The 12430-nt window shown below is 35.3% G+C and overlaps 1 protein-coding gene across 4 annotated transcripts in view; it reads left to right on the top strand.

Annotated features, from left to right (window-relative positions):
• Nucleotides 1-12430, top strand: part of LOC122528626 (leishmanolysin-like peptidase) — a 110639-nt gene that overhangs the window by 13845 nt on the left and 84364 nt on the right. The window lies entirely within an intron of this gene.

Genomic DNA, 12430 nt, shown 5'->3' on the forward strand with positions numbered 1-12430 from the left:
TATGAATATTAATCCGCTGTTTCAAACTTTCGTTCGGATCTCAGTCGGGAACAGGGCGCGGGCGTTTTATTTGAATAAAATATTCGAGAGATGATTACTTAAACAACGTATCGTCCTGCCAGTGGCGGCGTTAGTTCATTCGAACGAGCAATTTATTCAATTAATTTCACATCGTCCGTCGAATGAAATAATTTCGAATCTTGCACTTTGCAACCGTTTCTTGATACAATTTCTAATTTCGTTCAACTTCTGCCGAAGTTTATTTCAAACTGATGAGCCGACGAAAGAAAAAATTACAACAGATTCGTTATTTTTTTCTTTTTTTTTTTTATACCACTCTCTCGAACGAAATTCGCCGGAAGCTGGCGCGAATAATTTCAAAATAACATATCATTCGCAACGAATTTACCCTTCCATTTAATTTATTTACACGTATTTGATTTATTTGCGCGTAACAGTCAATATAGCATTTCCATCGATCTAATTAATCCGTGAAAACATTTAATTATCCATTTAATCTCTTAATAATCATCGGAAGGATCTCTCCAGCCAGTGCTTATTTGTGAATTGTGCGTGAAGCGTGCCCCATACGCAAACAAGCTGTTTTTATTTTTCAGCGTCAGAACTCATTAACAAGCGTCACTTAGTGTTGCAGTCACGCGCGCCGGCAACACCGTCGAATCCCGTTAATTATCGTAATTGCGATTAATTAATCCGGCTTGTTTCCAAATGTTTTTGATTAATATATTGTATATATATATATCGCTCTTGTACGCAGCCGTTTATCCCATCTGGCGCGTACGAGCGAACGTGCTTTGAAAGCCCGCCCCGCCGGCTAAAAGCGCGGGCAAATCTGATTTATATTATTGGAACGTTTGCCACCCAATTGGATAAAAACAACCGGTTCTAGTTAATTCGAATAAGGACGAAGAGCCTGACGAATGTTCACCGATTTTCTATTTGAAACGCAAATATGCACGCGCAGACACATTTTTCAGCAGCGTGTGACACGTGTCTGCAATTCGGAAAGAAATACAAACGATCGTCGACGCTCGCGCGCGAAAAAAACAAAAAAAACGGACGAAGATCGTGATTTTTGTGATAATGCCTGCTGTCCGCTGATTATTATACACTGACCCTCCAATTTTCACTCAGACTGATTTTTCTGCTGATATTGCTTTGATATTTATTTATTGTAATATTTATTTAATAATATTTATTTATTTATTTAATATTTATTTTATAAAATATTATTTAATATTTTATAAATAAATATTATGAAATAAATTATATATTATGATATTTATTTAATAATATTTATTTTGTAGAATATTAAAATAATATTTATTTTAAATAAATAACCATCAACACTAAAATACGTATGGTAAATTATTAAAACTTAAATGACAATTAAAATAAATAAGATTTGTACAGTTGTATTCCAGAAATAGGAATTATTATTAATTTTAACGAGAACATTCGTATCTTTTAGGTTTAGATTGACGAGAATACCCGTATCTCTTAGGTTAGGTACAATAGTTCGAACGAGAGTCTAAAATCATCGTTCGATTGTTATAACACGCCAATAAAATTACGATAGTTAAGTTAAGATAGTAAAATTGTACAATTATTTATTCAACTAGTTGTAAAATTATTGTAATGATAAAATTGTACAATTGTTTATTTAACTATTTGTAAAACTATTATAATAATAAAATTGTAGAATTATTTATTTAACTATTTGTAAAACTATTGTAATGATAAAATTGTACAATTATTTATTAAACTATTTGCAAAACTATTATAATGATAGTTTTAACAAATAATATTTCTTGCACGTAACTGTGTCATTTCAAACGTCCCGCCGAGAAAGCGTTGAGATAAGAGAGTCAGACGACTCTAAACCTAACCTAAACGTGAGCGTCACACTTCATATTATTAAGAATATTAGCCACATTTTTTGGCAATAACCATTATTATTCGATGTACAGAGACCACAATTTTCACAAAAGTTAAATTATTTTCTTCCATTGTCATGCAATACACTATCTTTCAGTTCACCAAACATCTAGTTCTTTTTAATCACGAGCATCTAGTTTTTTTTTTTTTTACTCGTTTGCAGAGAATCGTAAAACCTAACCTACAAGTTATTTATTCTGTCGTCAGTATCGCCAGTACTCTACGAAATAATTTCCTCGCGGAAGTTATATAAGTTAAAATTGTTTCAAGGATAACGATAATAACGGTAACAAAGAGAATCAGATGAAGGAACGCGAGAGTCATTCGCATAGCTTACGTGCCCGTGCACGTGATTCTCATGCTATTCAACTTGACTTTTGCAACGTATTTACTTTCACCGTATTGAGGCGAAGGTGGCCTAGAGAATGACACGTAAGGTGTCGCGAGTTACGAAAGCAGGAGCCTCCGATACAATACGAATGAATGAATAAATTCACATTTGTTACGCAAGTTGACGATCGTTTTCATCCTTTCTATTGAAACAGAATCTGAAATATCGTTGTTGACCAGCAGAGAGCTTCAATCTTTTGACGTTACTTTTATCTGTTCCCTCTTTTGTTTTCTTATTACTATATTCATTGTGACTTTTTATCACTATATTCATTCTTTTTATTACTATATTCATTATGACTTTTTATTAGAGCTTCAATCTTTTGACGTTACTTTTATCTGTTCCCTTTTTTTTTTTTTTTTTTTCTAAGAGTTTCAATTTTTTGACGTTACTTTTATCTGTTTCTTTTTTTCTTTTCTTTTTATTACTATATTCATTGTCACTTTTTATCACTATATTCATTCTTTTTATTACTATATTTATTATGACTTTTTATCACTTTTTATTACTATTCATTGTGACTTTTTATCACTATATTTATTCTTTTTATTACTATATTCATTATGACTTTTTATCACTATATTCATTGAAGCAAATTTTCTTTTTCTTTTTATTACTATCATTATGACTTTTTATCACTATATTCATTGAAGCAAATTTTTTTTCTTTTTATTACTATCATTATGACTTTTTATCACTATATTCATTGAAGCAAATTTTTTTTTCTTTTTATTACTATCATTATGATTTTTTTATTACTATATTCATTGAAGCAATTTTAATTCACGCGGTTGATAATGTTACGTGAAGAACAATGTTAAAGAACAGAGGATAAAGAGTTAAAGTTAATTTATAGGTTAGGTTTAGGGTTATCGGTTATTTATAGGTTAGGAACAAGTAAATAAAACTAGATCCGGCTAAATATCTATGTACGTTGTATAAGACTTCAGAAAATGGTCCTCGGATTTTTAATTGATGAATCATCGACTGGCGAGGAAGGTGTTGCTCGTTATCGTTGCTCGATAATTATTCCGAGTTCTCGCTCGAGTTACATTTAATTGAATCGAAAACAGAGTAACGCGACTTGTTATGAATTTTGCAGCCGCGTGAAATGGATTTTCAGATGAAACGAGATATTGTCCGGAGTGTGTGTATAAAATTTCTCCTAGCAGAAGAAAAGTCACGGTTTCTTTCGTTAAGTAAAATGTTACGTTGTTTAGTAAAAACTCGTAATTTAACGTAATTTCGAAACAGAGGTATCATTAGTTTCCTTTTCTTTTTTCTTTTCTTTTTTTTCCCTACCGAACAAAATATCAAAATTCGTATGCAAAATCAGAATAAAAAAGTAGGGCGCGCTTTTCAACTTTTCAAAATCCACGTGCACGTGTTCCCGATGTGCGCTAATGAAATTTCAGAATGTTTCGAAATTTATTAACACGCGCGAAAGTTTCGTCGTCGTCGTCGTTGTTGTTAGTCATTTGGAGAAGCCAGCCGTGCGTTTGAATTATTTGCCAACGTTGAAACCACGTCCTCTGATGAAAGTTTCAGTTAATCAAGAACGGAAGCATTTTGAGGTTCCAGGAGGCGTTGCGAATTTAGCGATGACCGTGAATGAATGAATGAATGAATGAATGAATGAACGAACGAATGGATATCCGCGCAACAAGAGGTTAACCTCGTGAAACCTCGAACCCCCGTAACTGCATCCGGTGGTTAGGGGATAACTTCGTCTGGTAACGATTCTGTACTCTAATCGTTACGATAATGGCGAGGTGACACGTCCATGTACGAGTTTAACGGCCATGTGAACGCTTGCCTCGCATTGTCAGCCGTCGCGTTTTATTATCATCGTGTTCTTAAACACAAGCTGGAGGTTAATACGTATTCGAGAAGGAACCGAACGTGTATTTTTTGTTATACAAATTGTTGTACGAGTTCTACAAGTTTATACAAATGTTATGTCGTACAATTTCTTTTTTTACGTGTGTTTTTTTATATTAATAAAAATCGACTGTATTTATTAGACTCGATAGACGGCGACTAGAGTGTTCGACACCGGCCAAACGAATAACGAAGTGTCGGTCCGCGCGGAACGTGTTGAAATATACTGAAAGCGATGTGAGTGCACCGTAATACGCAATTTAACCCTTTGCACTCCTTTGTCGAGGGTTTTTAAATTGCCAAAAGAAAAAAAAAAAAAAATAATTCGAAAGTTAATACGTATAAGAGAAACGGTATGGTAGAAAATACCATGTATCTGGAAAATTTCCATGCACACGATGAAAAATTATCGATGGTTTGAAATCTCTTCAGTAACGAACATTTTAGAGTGAAGGATAAATGGTCTAATTTTTTGTTTGACTGCAAGTTTTATTTTTTTTTTTTTTGTTCTCACTGTTAAGTGATTCTGTAACGAGCAGTTTATCGCAATGGATTTTAATTTCTTTTCACTTGAAATAGTTGTCTGAAATGTGTGTCAGTGTCTCTCTTAAGCGTTAAAAAGCTTCAAAATTTCAAACTTTCGGAATTTTAAAATTTCAACGTTTAAAGTTTCTGTCAACTAAATGTCGGATCATTCGACCTATGTTGGCTGTAGTTGAAATGTAAACCTATTCGATCTTGTATTCATTTTGAAGCTTCTACTTTCGCGATATATTCGTTTTTTTTCTCAGAGATGTTTTTTTTCACCATGTTTTGAAGGAGATTAAGTAAAGATTTCTTCTTAAAGAGGTCAGGTAAAATTTTCTCCAAAAAAAAAATCTTGTAATTTTATAATTTTTGCAATTTACTTTAGTTCCTTTTTTGGACGCTGAAAAGAAAAATTTGTTTTGCAACTGAATTCACCGCAGTTTTCGGAAGTCTGTGAAAGAGAGCGCTCTCAAAATTAAATTATAAAAATTCGAAATACCTCTGGAAACGTCGAACAAATGTTTTTTACGACTAAGTCCACTACGAGTTTGAAGATTGAAACTTTCTCTCACGTGTTTTTTTTTTTTTTTTTTTTTTTTTCACGAAGTTCGAAATAATATCAATGACTTTCCAATCGTGGCAACTTTCCGTGGTGACTGTATTTCCGTATATTTCCTCATTTATATCATTTACCGCTCGGCCGAGTTTTATCAGATTTATTTCCATTCAGAGAGATGGAAATCCGGTGAAATCGTTTTTTATTGTCCGTATAATTCCCGGCTACGCCCTGTAATCAATTGTATTTAATTTTCTATCGAATCGGCGGTACTCGTTAAAAATTCAATTGCCGGTTTTTTTTTGGGGGGGGGGGGGGGGAAAAAAATTTTTTCTTCCCAAAAATCTGTGTTCACGCAGTAACAAATATACGCGTTTTGCTATTCAAAGTGCCGAAATTTCGTTTCCCAGTATAAAAATGCCTCGTCTGACAGCCTTTTGTGCTTTTATCAGTTGGCTCGCTTCTCCAATCAAGAGATTTTCGATCGTCATTCCTTCGACATTGTTAATAAATTTTCCACCAAATTTCGAAGTTCGAAACCGCGGCCCGGACTTGAAAATTCGAACGTCGCAATTAACGTCGAATAAAATTCACTCGCCCGGAATTTTCAGTTGTCGTGTCGCATGACATTTCTCATCGGCGTTGCATTTTCGAAAAGATAATTTAGCTTGGAGGAGAGAGAGAGAGAGAGAGAGAGAGAGAGATGGAGAATTGTTGTTGCGAACACCGAATTAATTGGAACGTGTTTTTCCATTGCTCAATCACGCTTCACGCGTTACGTATAAATCGAAGGTGGTCCTTACACCAAATTGAATTTGATCTCATTTGCAATTGCTACTCGTGATAAAAATACGCAGCGAGCGGACGAAAATGCACGGAAACATTTTCAAACAGCGGCTCTCATTAAATATATTCGAAATGCAAAATTGTAATTGTAAAAGAAGATAAAAAATACGTTTGGTAATGAACTCGAGCAGAATTGTCGATAATTGTATCGAAATTCTCAAGATAGACCACTATACACCTGCTGTGCAAAAAGAATGTGAGTATTTCGCACCTGCAAAATGGACATGTTCGCAGAGAAAATGAAATAAAAAAAGAAAAAGTTGTTGAAATTTCATTGTGCATTCTCGGAGTGCATGGTTGGCCTTATTCTAGCAATGGTGTGTAGAAATAATTTTTTTTCTTGGCTGGAATTTCCAACAAATTCGAGGACTGACGCCTCAAATTTGCTGCACAAATATTTTCTCGCCCATTTTATCGAGCTCCGAATATCTATATATTTATATATATAAATATCTATCTATATATAATGTATAAATATTTATATATATGAATATCTATCTATATATTTATATATATAAATATCTATCTGTGTTTAATGTATAAATATTTATATATATGAATATCTATCTATATATTTATATATATAAATATCTATCTATGTTTAATGTATAAATATTTATATATATGAATATCTATCTATATATTTATATATATAAATATCTATCTATATTTAATGTATAAATATTTATATATATGAATATCTATCTATATATAATGTATAAATATTTATATATATGAATATCTATCTATATATTTATATATATAAATATCTATCTATGTTTAATGTATAAATATTTATATATATGAATATCTATCTATATATTTATATATATAAATATCTATCTACATATAATGTATAAATATTTATATATATGAATCTCTATCTATATATTTATATATATAATATAAAACCATGAAAATCTGTTGAATCGTCGTCCATTCGTTCCAAGTCTGATATTTAAAATTCAACAAAACGGCGGAGAAAAATCGCCCGTCAGAGTTCGATGGGTCTTTGCAAAGAGAAGACTTCGTTCTTCAAACACATGGTGGATTCGTTGGCGAGAAAAATTTTTCAATATTTCTACATACCGTGACAAGTTATTATATTACAGTTACTGTATCTTCGAGAAGAAAAGTTCCTTTACCCTTCCTACGCTTCGTACTCGACGTAAGAGCATCTTGAGATAAAGTGAACGATTTATATTTCGAAAGCAGGGGTATCAAACTTCGAAATGTGCCCAATTTTACGATTTTCTCTTCTTTCACAAAATCGTAACAACTTCGATCATCGTTTCAGTGCGTAGCTTGCTTGAATTTCGTTAAAAAAAAAAAAAAAAAAAAAAGAAGAAAATCTTTTCTTCGTTCGGCGTGTAAACGAAACGACGTAAGGAGAATAAATTCTGACAAGAAGGAGGAAGTCGATTTTTCACGCTGATACCAGGGCGGGAAAGGAGACACGTTCCTCTCGCGCGAGGCAATGGCAAATTCGCGGAAGTCGATATGTGAAAAAGCGGCGCGTTCGACTCTATCTTCTCGAGGATGGATTTCCTAGACAAATGGAGACGCGTCCTGGCTAGGGATTTAACTTGAATCAGCATCCCCCGCTTCGGATATTTTCGAAGGGAGACGCATAGAAATCAAGCGAAAGGTGAAATCCACCCTGACGGATTTTTCGCGCAAGTGAAAAAAAGAGAAAACAATTTCCACGGCCGGAGTATTTCCAAAAGTTACTCACTGTCACAAATCAATGTGAAAAGCTGGCGCAACGACGAGAATATAATATAGAGCGATGATAATGTTGCAAGAGATCGACGTTCACGTGTTGCATTAAATGGTGTGACACGTAACGCTATTGAATGCTATTTAAAAACATTGAGAAATTTTCTTCGTGAGCGTACAATGGATTTGAAGATCGAAGCTCCACCTTTGAAACAATCCTTGAAAGCTTGACGTGCGATTTTATTGAATTTCGAATGTTTGACTCAGACGACGAAGATTCGAGAAATTTTCGCTCGATGTTCGAAGTTCGAATAAATTGACGAAGAAAAAAAAAAAAGAAAATCGAGGGCTCGTTGTAAAAAAAAGGTGGCGTTAGTCTTCAAATCTGTTGTGGATCCAGTCACGAAGAAAATTTTCAAACGATCATATTTACGATGACAATTTGCAACATCTTCGAGGAGAGTGTCTTCTATCAGCTATGAAACATTAGTAGATGTACAAAAAGTACATCAAAATGAAATCAGCGATGAAATTTAAAATATTAGAGGCTTCGAATTTTAAAATGAGTTCTTTACAAAATTTCTTCTTCCGAAATTATAACAATCGAAATATAAAATAAATCAAATAAAAATATAATAACTATATATATATATATTCTATTTATATTTATATTTTATATTATTATTAAAATATTATATTCTATATTTTTATATTTTTACACATTATATTCTATATTTTTATATTTTTATATATATAAAATATAATATATATATTCTAGGAGAATTTTAGTATTAGAATATTATGTTCTATGTATATTTATATTTTATATTTTATATTATTATTAGAATATTATATTCTATATTTTTATATTTTTATCCTAATAATAAAACTCACCTAGATAATATATATATACTAATATAATATACTATAAAATAAATATAATAATATACTATATAATAATTATATATAGTAAACTAAATACAATAATTTCAATATTTAGTAGATCACACGCGATTACGACAGAAACAGTCGTAAAGAAATTATGCTCTCCTGTAAGAAACGGCGTTTCATTTCTCACCATAAAATTTCGTCCGAGCGAGTTCACATCAGATGGCAGACCGATGGTTCGGTGGAGGGGGGCACGGATTTTGGTAAATGCGCATCGAGAACGAAAGAAAGAGGTCTATTGTGAAGGAAAATCGATAACGTGCCCCGCGAACGTCATTGTTTTTGCGCTCATTGTGAATTTTCTTTCGCTGGTTTATTGTTCATTTGCACGCGAGCACCGCGTGCGTATACAGTCGCACGCTGCGCGAGCGAATAGAATAATTGTGCAACGTACGAACGAGCGTCGTTATGCGATTATGAACTTACATTGGTAGGTATATATACGCGTATTATCGCGTAGTTGAGCCGAGAGGGCGTGATTATAATCAAACGCTCGTACGATATCGCACACCCCGCGCGCGCGTATGTGTGTGCGTCAAGTCAGAAACGATTATAACACGCTGTATCAACAAAAAAAAAAAAAAAAAAAGAAAAATATATTTTCACTCCGTGTGGAAACGCCGCGACTTGACAAACAACGAAACGATCAGAAACTCGCGCGGAACTTCACTCGAAAATTATTACAACGCGACGTGGGACAATCGAGGTCTCGTTAATCGCGTTCGTTCCATCTCGTTTCGATCCCCCGATCGGTTATTAACGGCTACGCCAAGTTTCGCTCATGCCCGACACGCGACATTTATAGAGACAGAGAGCAGATTGATACAGGTTGGCACAATAGACTGTTCTCGGCGCGAAAAATATACTTTTCTCTCTCTCTCTCTCTCTCTGTTTTTTTTTTTTTTTTTTTTTTTTCTAAGTGAGAGAAAGAGAGAAACAAGCGAACGTTCCATTATTGACGTTTGGCGCGCGCGGCCGCGGCCGCGGCCAAACCGGGTTCTCGCCGGCGGAAGTGCAGTAAACGTCGATAATGGGCGAGCATCGATCAACGTCCCTTGATCCTTTTTAATGCTAACCCTGGACGCGCAGGCGAAATGTGTCGGGAAGGGGGGCCACGCACGTCGCCCCTCGAAATTAATGCGCGCGATATCGCGCGCGAGCAAGCGTTCATTTGTCAGAATTTGTACACGCGTGTAAAAATCACGCGGAAGTTTCGAACGGGCGAACGAGTCGTCGGGAGTGGGGGGTATGGTTGCGAAGGGGTGGGGGGAGGCGACGTAGTCCGCCTCGTGTCGAGTCAGCGGAATCCGTCGTTGCAGCCACCTGCGTCCAGAAATATTTCTCTCTCTCTCTCTCTCTCTCTCTCTCTCTCTCTCTTTCTTTCTTTCTTTGTGTGTTAGACGCGCTACTGCTGAATATTCATTCGAATACCCGACTCAACTCGTTTCTTATTCCAGCGGAAGGTTCAAGCAAGTCGACGAGTTTCCTGCTGTTGAGTTTTCCGTGTGATGCTACTCGCGAGTTGCGTCAGTTTTGTCTCAACACGTTGGTCACCTGTCACCACGAGCAGATTGTTTCCTCCTTGATCAAGCGATGATCAAGGAGTACTTGTTTAAAGACAATCGTTGGTAACATTCGACATTTAAACGTTCCGTTACTTTAAATATCTTGTCATTTTTCTAATAACATTCTAATAATCACACCCAAGTCTATAACATTCAAAGTTCAATAAAAATGACGAGAAAAACATCGTACATCAAAGTTTGAGAGGGTTGTTGTAGGCTTCAATCTTTCAATTCGTTGTAGATTCAGTTACGAGAAAAATTGTTCAACACACCGTGACAATTTATAACATTCTCGAGAAGAAAAGTTAGAATCCCATTAGATTCTTTCTTCTTACATAAAGTGCTATCTAATTCAATAGTTTTGCTAGATAGATAGTACAACTCTTCCAACTTTCAAACGAATATATCTAGCACTTGTCCTAAAAATTTTCAACTCGAGCTCGCTTTGAAAGTAGATGCTCTTCGAGCTTTAAAACCGTGCCCAGGTTTAAAACACGATTTTATAAAATTGCATTTTCAATGTCCGAGTGCCAACGGGAATCACTTTGCTGCCATATCTCTAGCTGAAAATGTAGAATAAAAAAGGGAAAAAAGAGAACAGAAACGAATCGATTAACACTTCAGTTTCTGAAACACTGTCCGGCTAGTTAGATAAATATCAAAGCGGGCCTTTGTATCTTCAGCGATTTATCAGACGTCAGGCAAGATTGAAACCCGGGTGAGTGATCGTGCCGGATGATTTTACGTAATTTCGCTTCGCGCGCCGGCCAAAACCGAGACCGAACAACGCTTTTTCCATAACGATTAATGCAGTTAATTAAAGGAATAAATTTCGACGGTGGTTTATTGCCGCCAGGTCAAATATTAAAATGTAAATTGGAAATGGTCGTGGGTGGAAAAGTCGTGCTCGTGCGCGCGGACCCTCCCCCCCGCCCCCCCTCCCCCTTTCCCCTATAACGGCGGTTACTTTTCTTTTTTGTATATATTTTTTTTTTTTTTTCACCGCGAAATAAATCAGAGTTATTGTTTTCTGGAGGGCGCGCAAGCTCGAGCGGATATACGCGGCCCTTCCCCTCTCTCCCGAAAGTGCTCCGCTAATGAGTTTCTGTGCCAACGTGAAAACATTTTTTGCTTGGTAATTAATTAAATCGCGAATACCAAAGCGAATACCGGCGATGTAACAACGAGAGCGGCTCGTTCCTTCCGATTTCCTCCTCCGCTCCCCGGCTGAAATTAACATTCATGAAAAATTCTGCGCTACTACTCCGCGTATTTATTACGTACGGGGGCTTCTTTTTTTTTTTTTTTTTTTGCTGCGCGCGCCCACCGTCACGAATTCGAATGTTCGTTTCGCTCGACGTTACGATGGAAGATTCATCCTCGTTGAAAAATTCGAACTTGTGTACAATAATTTTGCGTTTTTTTTTTTTTGTTTAGTGAATTTTCCATTTTACACGCGTCGTGAGTGAACTGTCTTGATTGAAGTAATGCATCATGGATGTGTATTGGTGTTGGCACGCCTGGTTTCTTTGTAGATTACGTTCGCGAAGGCGAATACTCGAGCAAAATCTGTTTTGCTTTCGTACGTACGAAGGTGACGTGCACCGTCCGGAAATGTGAATTATTCGCATGGAAATCCGCGGACGTAATCGTAAATTCGCAACAAAATACCTCGGGCACGATTCTCGGCGCCTTCTGAATATTTTAACCTTTTAGCTACTGAACGCCACTGTTGGTGAATTTCGCATATGTCATTTTTCTGAATGGTACGCCACTGGAGTTGTCACTTGTTTCTCAGTCGGTATACACTGTCACGCTGTTATGTCACACTGTCGTACTTTTGAAATTTTTTATGAAACACGCTTTATTAACCAAATTTTATTTTATTTAACCAAACTTTCATTATTTTATTAACCACACAGTGCTATATTTAATCACACAAACATTGACCAAATTTTATTTTATTAACCAAACTTTCATTATTTTATTAACCGTACAATGCTATATTTAATCACACAAACTTTATTAACTAAATTT

This window comes from Frieseomelitta varia, unplaced genomic scaffold (assembly GCF_011392965.1).
Source record: "Frieseomelitta varia isolate USP_RPSP 00005682 unplaced genomic scaffold, Fvar_1.2 scaffold_254, whole genome shotgun sequence".
Taxonomy (NCBI): Eukaryota; Metazoa; Arthropoda; class Insecta; order Hymenoptera; family Apidae; genus Frieseomelitta; species Frieseomelitta varia.